We start from the raw sequence: 14,011 nt of genomic DNA, 5'->3' as shown, positions 1-14,011 counted from the left end.
AGATTTCTTGAGCGCAGACTTTGTTTTGGGTGTGATCAGAGGGAGACTGGCAGGAGCCTTAAGATTGGCAGGGGGTGAACATCTAGGTGTTCATTACTCTGGTTTCATCCCTGCCAGCCCAGGGGCTGGCAGTGATGATTCCTCAACCAAAGACAACAGTGCTTATTAGATAATCCATTCAACTAGAAGGTTCTAGAAATTTCTCCCTGCACTCTCCCTTTCAGGCATAGAGGTACAGTCTTCCCGTAATTATTGTCTGGCTTTAAGGAGCTTTCTTTATTACCTATTGGTTCTCCATGTCAGTCTCTTCACTAAATTCGTACCAATTACAGATGCAAGTATGTCACTTGTGTTTTTTCTTGGATATTGACTGATACAGTCTCGTGACAGGTAAGATAGGAAATTCGTCTGTATGGTGCCCTGGTGAACAACTACTTTTAGGGAGACCTGATTTTGTGACAGGAACTCCACTACGAGATGTATATTTAACATTCATTTGATTCTTACAATGACTCTACAGATTACAAAAGTAAGGATTCAAGAGATTTATTCCTCCAAATTGTGCATTTAGTGAGGCGATCTATATTTAAATACAAAAGAGCATATCCTTGTGGTAAGGAGTACAGGCTCCAAAGTCGGACTGTCTAGGTCTAAATTTTTTCCCTGCAACTTACATACTCTTGATTTTAGGTACATTTCAAGTGATCAATTTCCTCAATTATAAAAGGGATAAAAATAGTACTTACTTCACAGGGTGGTTGTGAGGATGAAATGTGTTAATTTATGTAACACATTTAGAGAACTTGGCTTATACGAAATGCCAATATGTGTTTGTTCTTATCTATGAATCCAAAGCCCAAGCGCTATGCTATACTCTCTCCTATCAAAGAGAATATGCCATCTATGTACAGCGGAAGACCCTTGTCCCCAGGTTCAAGTCATTTGGCACAGGGTTCTGTACTTTGTGCAGTGGGACATTCTTTCATTTAAAAAAATGAGGCCCTTTTGTTTTAAAAAGCAAACTCAGATAATTTTTGACTTTTTCATTGTCGGAAATGCAAAAGTCAATAGTCACACCAAAAGTCACGGATTTTTTCCCGTTTTTATTGAATAACTTAAAAACAAAACACAAATAACCTTTTAAATATCACAAGGCTTATGATTCCTATATTTACTTTATAAATAGACTGTGTTTAAGAGAAATGAGAGATTTGGCTTACATTCTTATTGTTGTTTTATTATAAGTAAAAGAGATTGTTGTGGACATTAATATGTTTAATATGCAGATAAACTTTTGTTTTAGATGACAAGTGAAGTTCAAATTCTAAGACCCTTTTGTATTGTCCCAGAAAAATAAACTTGTACAAACTTCATAAATAGCCATAAACTCTTGATTCTTTAAAGTCATAAGACTTTAGAGACAAGAACCAATAAAACAGTAAGCTGAAAAAAATGGGGAAAAATAGATCAAGTAATTTCAGACATCTTAGATGTTTTTGATTTCTCATGTTATGCGATAAATATTTTGACCATGTTACAAAAAAGGAACAAACACAAGAACCTATAAGTTGTGTTTCTCCCTCTTGATCCAAGATAACATAAACAATAATTTTTTAAAGTTCTAAATATAGTATTTATAGGCCTTAAAGATATTTTAGTTGGCCTAGTCCCACGATACTCTTTATTATGTTCACTGCATAAAAGTCAGAAACTTTGTGTTATGAATAATTATAGACAATGCCATTAGTGTTTCATTACTATAATGAACTTTAATGGTCTTTTAAACTTTTAAGATAAAGTAAGGATAGGATAAATTAGGATAATTAGGATAAATTATCCTTAGCAAACAATGGATACTCCTCAGAATTATTGGTTTTGCTTTTATTCTTTTTTTCTGACTTACACACTTTATTAATATTTTTATGACTTTATCAAATCACTTGACACTCATTGTGTTTTTCTCTTGGTCCACACTGGGAATGAAAAGGCAGACAAGACCTGCTAGCTGTCCACAGAATGCTTAGCGTCTAGCAAAGGAACATGTTGTAAAACAATAAGCAAACAACCAAATGGTGTTATGATTGAAGTTTCACGGTTAGCACATACAAAGCCACAGAGACATAAACACAAATTTTTTTTCTGCTGCAAAGTATGAGACTTAAAGAATGCCTAAGTCGCAGAGGAGACCTCATGGGAAATTGGTGGCGTAGGAATTTACGTATATAGGTGATGATGCCAGGCAGGTTACTGGAAATACGGGTTGGGTTTTGAGTTCAGAAAGAAACACTGGCCTGAAAACTGGTGTGTCAATAGCCTGGAGGCGGAAGAGAAGGCCAGAGTTATGGAAGAGATTATCAGGGACAGTGTGCTACAGAAGCACAAAAGACAATTGCTTCAACAGAATTCAGAACTTCATCCCATGAGAAGAAAATAAAATGGAATTTGTGAGGCCTGAGTAGACTTTACTGCCTTCTCCTAAAGCCATTTGTGAAAAGTTATCTTCATTTTAAGGAAGCAAAAGAAAGTACAGAAGAGGAAAAATAAGCTGATCTGAAAATTTCGAGTCTTCTCTAAATAAGATGAAAAGGCAGAGATTTGACCCGAAATTCAAGACATTTTTTTGCATCCTTATGAAAATCATGTACAAGAGACTCAGGGAGAAATTCTAATTACAGCATATTCTTGTCTGCAAAAAGCAATAAGAGGTTTGTGAACTTAAAAGTGGGTTTGAGGCTCACTTTTGGAGAGTGATTTATAAATATATAGATTAAGTATCCTGGTAAAATTAGGTTAGGAAGCAAGGATGAAAGAGTTTACTAAGAGTGATGATGCCAAACTGTCTTGAAAAACAGAGAAGTGTTATTTACACACATAAATATGCCTCCGGGTTCGACTCCTCATATCATAGGTGGGTGTGTAACACGTAATCAAGTGTCTTTAGGACAGTAGCTTTGATGAGCTGTCTCTGAATTTGATTTCTCTGATCTAATCTTCCACAGGTCTCTGCTGTCAGCTACTCTTCTTTCTAGCCAGTTGTGTGGACCAAGACCACAGAGGTATGCACTGGGGTAGGGGTTCAGGAGGAAGTCTATGTAGGTTTTCAGATACTTTTGCACTCTGAGTGACCATCTCTGTGACCTTGGACAAGCCTTGAAGTCCTGGTGATATTTATAGACTTCAGTGTTTCATCTGTAAAATGAAAATAAGGCGAACATGATAATCGAAGCATCATCAGGATGGGGAATTTGCCTTGTTTTTTTTACTGATTCTCACCCATTAGAAGAATAGGAATTCCATAGCCATTCATTGAATGACTTGAAAATGCATAAAATATGTAAAATTGTCCAATATAAAATAGATATTTAATTGTTATTGGTTCCTTTTGGAAATTAGGATTGTGACTGCCTCCTCCCACCTCTCCTTCTCAGGTATCTCCCCTGTGCCTGTATATGTTATAGATGACCATGAAAGAAACACTACTGGTCTACTTCCTTATATCTATAAGACTTTGCCCACCCTACAGAAGGTATCATTGGATGAAATATTGTTGCAACTCGTATCTCACAGTTTTGCTAATGATATCCAAAGATTGTGAGTGAGAACTTTATGGGAGTAAAAATATAACAAGTATCAAGTTCAAAAATGTTGAGAAACATTACCTTTAACAGGTCTCTTCATTCTTAGTCTTTCTAAGATTTTATTATTCCTGCATGGATCATCGTTCTCCAGGAGGGAGACAATAGTTTCCCAACCCAGCTTGACCAGAGGAGCCTTTCCTCATAGAGCATCCCTTTGTACTGAGATAACTCCTTGTGAAATGTGGATTTAATTATTAGCTAGAAGAGGATACATAGAGCAAAAGGATTTATTTTTATAGGGCAGTAAAATGCTTTTTTAGGTCAGGGAAGGCTTATTTAGAAATGAGATGTGGAGTTCACACAACCCAAGACAGTCATCGAGGAAATTTTATTCCGATGATGCAGTTAGGTGAGTGAAAACAAATGAACATAAAATAAGTATATAATAACACCTTGGGAAAATTAAACATCTCTCCATTTAACATCTGTCACATAGATAATCGTAGCAACTAGATTGATTGTGGGAGAGGAAACTGTAAGTTTAAAAGGGAAGCAGCTGAGTTTGCTTATATCACCTGCAAAGGGACTACTTGCTTTGGCAGATTGATATTGCACAAAGGTTTGGGGTTTCATTAAAGACTTCTGGTTGGATGGTGTAACAGTATGTTACAAAATGTGTGTGTGTGTGTGTGTGTGTGTGTGTGTGTGTGTGTGCGTGATCAGACAAGGCTGTGCATGAGGCTATCAGAAAAGAACCTGCTGTTATGCATTCCGAATTATTTTATACTTTGGATGACATTGTCATACAATACCACTCAATAGCATGTCACACTGGTAACAATGACAATATAATCAACACACTAATTATAAGATGACATGTGGATGAGTATCAATTGGGAGGTTTTTTCTTATGCAATTTGTAATATTATGATGACTATTGTAATTTTGATACATACATATTTTTGTATTTTGTGAAAAAACTGGTTCTATGTCATGGAAGAATTCAGGAACAAAAACAAAACAAACGCGGCCAAATTCTTAAGGTAATGTATGTCAAGGGGCTTTCACACCTGCAAATAATATTCTCTTCTTTATGTGTGAACTTCCTGCTGAAGCAGGTCAGAGATAACAGCTGAATTTACTTGGAGAGGTTTGGTAGGGGTTTTGTACGTTTTTAAACAATTAGTTTTATGTTATGTCATATAATTGCTTCATTATATTTTGTACATCTGTGCAAGGGTTTGAGGATGGCATTTGCTACATTTCCAGCTAGCTTCCACACTGGGGAACACCGTTAAGCAATAGTATAACTCACCTGTAGGTTAGAAAAAAGGCTTTGTGAAATAGCTCAGAAGAAAAATTCCTTGAACAGAAGAAGCAATTCTGCTCTTTGAGGAAATGGCTCTGCTCCAGGTGAAGCTATCAGACGCAGTATTCTCTCTAAGAAGATAGACCACAGGTAGCCCAGAAGAGACTAACAAAAATGATAAAAGGTTTGGAAAACAAGACCTGAGAGAGAAGGTTAAGAGCAGGAGAACACTCACTCAAGTCAAAGGAGGCTGAGGGGAGATATAACTGTCTCGCTACAAGTTAAATGATGCTACAATAAGAGACATTGATTATTATTATTAGTAGAAGAGGGCAGTTAGAACACAAGAGCTGTACTCACTTTACTTTGTATCAGGAATAATTTTTTAGCACAATAAACATTCATATGATGGAGTTAGCTGCTGGAAGAGCCTAAACCTTCTACTATGGAATTCTACTATGGAATCAAAACAAAATCCTGGCAAATAATTTGAAGTACTTTGTCAGTCTGCGGCCTGCGAAATGAGTTGTGACTCAGTTCTTCTTTTATAATAATCAAATGAATCCTTCTTTGCTCCCGTACTTTTGATTGGATCAAGAAGGAAATGTCTATAGACCCTCACAGATCTGTAATTTACTCCCAAGTGATAAGCGCCAAGGTGCAGAATAGAGCTGTATACCCACCCCAGGGGCGGAAACCTTACGTGGCTTATGCAAGATCCTGGATTTGACTGAAAGCAGTGAAATAAAATAGGTACTCAAATCACAGATAATGAAGCTTTAAAAACTTGTATGTATCAAGAAAATGTAGAGCTACCCTGTCACTCACAGAGTGGATGAAAGAACAAGATAAAAACCAGAAACACATCCTTACTTACTAAATACACTAATGTACATTCTTACATTACAATAGAGATTTCACATATGGTAAGAAATGGAAAGGTAAAATAAATTTTATTTTAAAATGCATGAAGAGAGAAGGATGAACAGTTTAAAGATTAGCTAAAGGAGCTGATTAATTATTTGGATAAAAATAAGGTCCATAGTCACACATGACACCAAAAGAAAGTCTTGCTTGATTAAAACAATGATTCTAAACAGGGAATAATGAGGGATGATAGAAGAGTCTTGCATCATAAAATTTTCCAGGTTTTTGTTTTGTTTTCAAATTATACATATTTTTTCTACCCATTGGATCTGCTATGCTTACGAGAAGTTACAGTCTCATCCTTGGTAAATTAAGATTAGCGTAACATAATGGTCTTCCCATTGAGTAATTAATTGTTTGTTGACCATTTGCTATTTGATGAGGTAAGACCCTAGGCTCTAGGAATAGATAAATGAAAACACAAGACACATGTGCTAGAGGACTTTAGTTTACTAGAGAGGAAAAAGATAGGAAAAATAATGAAAAACATCATATTCTTATTACGTAAACTGCTGAATACAATAACCATCCCTACATGTGACTCTTCTTGGACTTTTTAATTGTGTGAATAATTAAAAATGCTTTATACTTTTTACATTTTTGTACAGAGATGTTGGAGGAAGGAGGAGTTAAAATGTGTCACATACATATATCAACTATGCACAATGAATGTATCATGTCAAACAAAAAAGGAATGACACAAATAAACAATAAAATAACAGGGACTAACATTAAATGAAAAGCTAACATCTTTGACTCCTGGAGTTCGCTTTCTCAGTAAAGTGACAGACAATAATCACCATACATAAATGCTAAATCATATAGATTGGCAAAAGATTATACATGCTGTGGAAAACAATCAAAAATAAAGCAAGATCAGATGTGTATATGTGTGTGGAGGAAAGCCCAAGTTAACAAGTGGATGGCCAAGATAGAGCCTTCTGAGATGGTGGCAGAGGAGCAGAGACCAGAAGGATTTGAGTACTCATGGAGAAGTGAGACAATCCAGTTCCCAAGACAGGAGATTAATAAAGAAATCTAATTCCTACAAATGTATCTTTGCCCTGTCTTCCTCTTTCAGACAGAATCATATTAATTTTCCTTCAACTGCTATATTCCACTTGACCTTGGAAGTTAGTCATTAATAAAGAATGCATTCATACTCAAAGAGCTCTATATTTTAAAAGCTAAAATCCAGAGCAAAAGTTATCTAAGTATATGCACACAATGGCATTATATGGTATGTATAGACTTTTGCAGACATGGGCGTGTACAGACACATGGTACTTTTATTTTTCTCAGATTTCACTTATGAATGACATTTGCAATGATAAGCTATCAGTCCGTTACATTATTTTTGGAGAAGACACTTTGATAAACAAAAATTTAATCCTGCGTGCAGTGATTGCACATCAAAGTTTAAATATTTTCCAAACAACCACTTAGAACCAACCACACTAAGTAAGGTACTATCAGTCTTAACAGAAGCAATCCTGGCAAACAATTATTTCCATTGCAGCACTGACAATTATGTAAATGTGTCTCAAATAGCAATGGGCACCTAATTATGACATCTAATTATGTCAATCTTTTATACATCTATTTGAACAACATTTTATTTATAACTTTGCCACTCATTCCAAGACAAGATAAAATAAAGATATAATGATCATCTATATATGAATGCCTCATTTTTGCAATATGAACCAGAATTATCTGGTATATGTCCAGGAGTTTATTTTTATCTGTTTTTCAGGAATTCAGAAGGTGAACAGACATTAATATGGCTCTGGCTGAAAAAAAAAAACTGAACTAATGATTTGTTTTCTTTTTCTAACAAAATGAGCTATCCCATCTCATCTGTTTTGGAAGGGAGGTGGTCTCCATCAAACTTCCTGTGATTCTTCTGCCTCAGCCTCCTGTGTGCTAGAATCAGCCACTGAATGCAACAATCCTCATTGGAGGCTCTGCTTCCCAGCACCTGATCTGAGTTTCGTTATATTATAGTTTTCTTCTGTCAAAGTCAAGAAACATCATTTATTTCTAAGAAGTGCCACTGGTTTCAAAATGAAGACAAAGAAGGAAAGAGAGGAAGCACAGAACTAGGAAGAAAGAAAATGGAAGGGAAGAAAGAAGAAACAAGGAGGAAAGGAAGGAGAGAAGGAAGGAAGGAAGGTTATTTAAATAAATGAATACATCTAAATGGTAGAAAACAACCCTCTGTTATAATAGTCATGTGTAATCTTCAGTTGTTCTCTGAAATTTAGTGTGGAATAACTGCTCATGCTAAGTATAAACAATTATTTATGTTGATTTTTTATTAAATAAGATGCAATGAGATGGAGATGGGGATTGTTAAGTGATTAAGTGATTTATTGAGGGGCTGCTCACACACAAGGGATAAAAGAAAGCAAGCTATGTATGGGAAAGGAACTAAGCCAGGGGGTTTACAGGAGCCCCAGCCAGAACATGGGCAACACGTGAGGCCTGTCCTGAGGCAAGGAAGGGGGTGCTGTATGGGATGAGGTAGGCATTCATCTAGTTGTTTTGGCAGCAGAGCTCCAAGCACTAGAAACCCCAGAGATTAGCTGATTCTCACTAGACTAGCTGATTCTCCCCATCCCCCAACCCACACCCCCATCCCAGGCCCAGCATGTATAGAAACAGAACAGGGACAACAAAGATCTGGAGGAACTACAAATAGTATCCTCTAAAGACTCCACAAATAGAATGTTTGTGTGTTATTTAGATTATCTTAAGGAGTTCAAAGATTGTCTATTGTAGCACAAAAATGCATTGCAGATTTGAGAAGTGTGAAATTAAGCTCCCAGTAGTCTCTTTTCTCATTCTTGTCATGATGGACAATTCTAGAACTTTGTTGATAAAATAAAAAGATCAGAAGATACGTTCTCCACAGTTCCAAGACTTTTGATTTCAAGTGGCCTTTGAAGGATATTTTTTGTTTGCTTCTTTGTTTTTTTCTTTTTCTTTTTCTTTTTTTTTTTTTTTAGAATATCAGCCTCATTCTACTATTTCAAAATATTTCATTTTCAGTTTCCTTTCCTCTGGCATAACAGTTGAGAGATCCTGAGAGGCACTGAAGGACCAACCCGAGGCTGAGAGTCACATCTAGACACTTGAAAATCAAAGTGTAGTCTGTACCACAGTATATCACATGAGAACTTCTTAGAAATGCAAACACCAATTTTTTGTCTGCTTGACCTATCTTTTTGGGATAAGTGGGTGTTAAGGACATAAGAGAACCTGTGCTGTAACATCCTGTAACTCAGGTGTGTCCCAAATTTTCTGATCAAGGAGATTATGGGGCCAAAGAGGAAAGTGATTGATGATGTAGAGTGTGCCTAAGGAGAGTCACATGAAGAGAAAACATTCTCTCAGGCTTTCACAGAGAGCAAATGGGTCAAGCAATGGCCGTGACTCACCCACATTGCTGACACTGACAAAGGATCTACATACTGCTGTACAAGGTTTCAGGGTAAATCCTGAGGGGATTTGACTGACTTTATCAGATACAAAAGTTACACTTCTTATTATATAGGTCTTGCTTTATTTTGATCTTAGCCATCCAGCAGAAAAGAATAAACACGAGGTATAAAAAGTATAGCCGTATTAATATGCTGAGCTATAAAAGGCTCAAGTCAACAACTTCTGACATTGCCAGTCCTATGGATAACCCACTACTATTATGGACTACTGGACTATATTGGATTCTTTTGCTGAATTCACACACCTACAATATTTAAATGTCAATGGAATACCCTTGTTTGACAAAACTAAACAAACAAAGGGGATAACTAAACAAAATGAAGGACCATTTTGTATACGTATATACAAAATAGTTAGGATAGATACACAGCTACTTCCTCATAATTCAGTGAGAAGAAAGATTTGTACTAATAGTGTTTAGACAGGATATCATGTCTGCCTTTCGCACTATGAATAACCACTACAAAGACAACAATAGGCAATGTATTAATTATTGAAACTGTCCTACAAATCGGTTTTGAAATTGTCTCATTGCTATTTGTTTCTCAATAAAATTAATAAAAGAAAAAAAAGAGAAATGCAAACACCAGTTCTCATACTTTGAATCAGAACATTTTAACAAATTTCCAAGGGAAATTCACACACACATTAGACTTTGAGAAACACTAGGACAGAGTAAGTTGCTGCAATAAACCCTTCAAGGTTTGACACGTTCAGCTGGTAGGGTATGGAACTCGCAGTCCAAAACTGAGCTTTTGAAAATCTCCAAGAGTAAGTAGAATTGAACAATTTTCTGAGCAGTGTGAAACAGTTATGGCTACCTTGAGTAATTATGGCTACCCAAATCACCCATTGATTTAAAGAACAAATCATCCCTGAGTTTTCATCTTACTGTTCAAACTGAGAAAAAAGTTGGGTAATCAATCAGCCTCTGTAACCTACCACACATCTCTTCCAGTTCCGATTTTGGCAAGTCAGCTGAAGTCACTTAAGGAAACTATTCAGCAGCTTCTACATAAACCTTAGAAAATCTTACTTTCATGGGTTATACAGAAAGGAGGAAACCAAATTGAGTTTTGACTGCCAAAGAGGGAAGGAGTGAATCATTTTCATCCCATGGTTGCCAAATCATCAATCATTTTAAATTAGTTATGCTTGCTGACACCTTGGAAGTATCAAAACACACATAAGAAAATGTCCTGAAGAAAACGTAGGATGTGAGAGCCATCATTTGTACTTGTAAGGGCTATCATTTTAAGAAGTTAATATTCCACACCCATTTCTTGAGTTGAGGTTTGCCAATCAAATTGAGCTCTTTAGTATGTAATATTTGGCAAGATTCTTTGGAACTCTGTAGGCCTGAGGGCACTCAGATATTCCACACGATTCTTTTCAAAATATTATCAACTTCTAAAAAGATGCAAATATGTGTGAGAGCTATAAATTCTTCTGTTTTAAATATCATGCTGTCCCTTTGGGAGAATCTCATGGGCATAGATAATTACTTCTATATGGGGAATAATGAATCAAAACATTTTTTGATTCATATCTACACTTTTCTGGCAGGTCTCTGGCATGAATCACATGCAAATGAATGAAATGTTTTTTGAATTTTACCAGCACAGCTATACTATACTTCAATCTCTAAAATATATGCAACACGGGGTAAGAAAGGATATTTCTACTCTACCCATTCTTGTCTAAAAAGGATGATATAGAAAAACTAGAATGGACCAATTTCTGTCTCCCTGGAGAAAGACGATAAAGGTTAAGGACAAGATCTGCTGGAGGAGAAAATAGAGTATTAGCACTCTTAAAAATTTCTAAACTCCCCATAAGTTTTCAGATGCATCTTTTGATTTTACAATGTCTTTTATTGGACCAAAAATAATCATTATTAAAGGACTGGCAATTCATTGGCTTTCTGGGGACCCCAAAAGAATTATGACTTTTAGACTTTTGTTTGCTTTTAATAACATTAACATTTAATAGGTGAGATACACACTCAAACCAATATTTGTTTTAAAATCATATATATATGGACAAAGCAACATCGGTGTACAAAAAGGATGCAACTATCTAGCATATCACAGATAGTTTCCCAAAGAGGATGATCTTTAAGAACAAGCTTTTCCAGGAAGATAAGAAGAATAAGATTTTCTTAGGTTAAAAGCTTTATGTGAAACTTAACAACAATAATAGCTAATACTGATTGCAAACTTACATATATGCAATAGCCTGTTCTAAACAGCAGACACATACATACATACACACTGTGTATAGACATATGTATGTCTATCTGTTTGTGTTAATCCACAAGGATTAAAATTTTAAGGCATGAGACCACTATTGAAACAAATGTATCTTACCACATAAATTTAAATGAACATGAAAAAAGACAAAGAGATGGCATGAAAAGAATCTGCTCCCTGCTGAAATAGTGAGAAGAAAATGAATGTTCTCTCTTTAAGGAGAAAATGTTCCTGTAGGGAATATGCTTACAAAGTTTCCTGTTGAACCTATTTTAGCATTGTTTCAGGCTTAGTTTCTTTTTTAGTGTCTACATGAAGACATATTTGCGATTTAGATTTTTATAACAGGAAAAACAATTAGGTTTTGAATCAAACAAATAATTGAATGGTCATACAAACTCTGCCTCTCGATATATATGTAATTTTGGATGAATCCCCTGGACTCCTTGAGTCTGAGTTTTCTCATCAAACAAATGAAGAAAGTAAACCTCACAGCCTTAAAAAGTTTAAATGAGAAAACCTAAATTGAGGGCCACAGTTGGGAGAAGGTATGTTTAATCTCAGAGAGTTCAGTTTAAAACAGTTTTTTTCCAGATTTCATTGCATCCTTGGACAACTTTTGAGCTTTGGAATCTGAGAAGCTTGCTGCAGGAATTTTCTGAGCAAGCAGTTCGCAGTAGCTCAGCTGGAAATACTACAGGGACCAATGAAGAAGGAAGGTAGCAACGTGAAAGCCTGTCCCTTCCTTCTGGTGCTCCTTCCTGATCCATTGCATGAGACCAAAAAAAAAAAGCCCACAAAAAAAAAAAAAAAAAAAACACCCAGGTCAGGTTTTCTTTGGGCTATCCGTAGCATAGCTTTTTACTCTGAAAAGTAACAAGATAGAGTGTGCATGAAAGCATTTGGAAAATGATAGCTCTATTTAAATACGAGGTGTTGTTATTATTTCCAAAAAGGTGCGCCTGTGCTAAACTGTGCTGGCTCTCGGTAGTATGTATCCTCCAAATGGAGGTCACATGCCTGAACCCCTACTTGACTCGAACTACTGAAGCTCCCATTATCCTCTTCATTGATCCGGAGAGGCAAGCACAAATAAAACCCAAACGACTGTCTCCAACAACAAGGAATCTTTAAATGTGCATCATTTGGCAGTGGCATTATCTTAAGACGATTATCCAGTGTATGAATGTTTATTGCCTTGCTTGAAGATGTGCAGTGTAAGATTAACAATCATCGTGTTTTTTTGTATAAATGCAATATTTCTGCTATTGTGTTTGTGGAATTCAGCTAGATAATAATTGATTCCATGACAGGGATTGGCTAATTTGCCAACAGTATAGTATAAAACACATTTATACAGTCAATTACACCCAAGTGCATGGCCTATTTGCTTTATAATTTCATAAACTTGCCAGCAATTTAAATAAAAAAGTTCCATTAAATTATCATATCATGTGATGGAATGATATTGCCAAGTATATTAAACCATGTGTGTTCAGCCAGAATTAATTAAATATTATTACTTTTTTCTTATTAACACATTGAACTTACCCTTCCTACTCTCTCCTCGAAATAGAAGCCTATTAGTGAACAAAGTAAACTTAAGGGCAAAGTTTAAACATTTTCCTGAGGGTGTTTCATTAAGAACTCTGGTTCTTTTGTTTAAACATTTGCTCTTGGTAAATGTACTTGTATTGTGAAAATATTTTATGTTCTTAGATATGAATACTGGAAAAGTTTAAAGAATTCCTTTACTTGAATTATTCTGGTATTCGAAAAAGAAAGCAGTGTGTCTTTATTTTAGAGAAAGTCATAGCCTAAACTATTTTGGAATTATCTCAGCAATATTTGTTTATGATTTTATTATTTGTGACTCCATGAATCTATTTAATCTGACTAAGGAAAACACACAAAGCTAGCTAATTTAACAGTTTGAAAAATGAATAAAATATAATATTTTCCAGTACAGAAGATAGCTGTTTCATATGAAATAAATTAAGCAGGTCTCCCCAAGGGACTCATGGTTCAATAAACCTACAGTGAACAATAAGAATTAAACTCTTATATGGCCCTGTTTTATTTTATTAAAAGCAAAATACAGAGATGAATGTCTCCCTGACATACCCTAATTATCCTAACAAGGTGCCCAGAGGTACATATAAATTTTGACTTTTATTTTTCACTCCTGCTCTTTGTCCATCTCTAACAGACTTCTATATACTTATCTGGAATCACCAGGAAGATTTCTTTCTTTGTTTAAAATTTTTAGGCTGGGGAGATAGCTCAGCGGTGTAATCATCTGCCTGGCAAGCGCAAGGACATGAGTTCGATCCCCAGTACCACAAGACATGCCCACCCACGGCATGGTGGAGCAGGCCTGTAATCCCAGCACTGGGAAGACTGACGCAGGAGGATCACTACAAGTTCGAGCCACATTG

This window comes from Octodon degus, unplaced genomic scaffold (assembly GCF_000260255.1).
Source record: "Octodon degus isolate 3935 unplaced genomic scaffold, OctDeg1.0 scaffold00043, whole genome shotgun sequence".
Lineage (NCBI taxonomy): Eukaryota > Metazoa > Chordata > Mammalia > Rodentia > Octodontidae > Octodon > Octodon degus.
The sequence above is the reverse complement of the archived record's forward strand: the minus strand, read 5'-3'. Positions refer to the sequence as shown.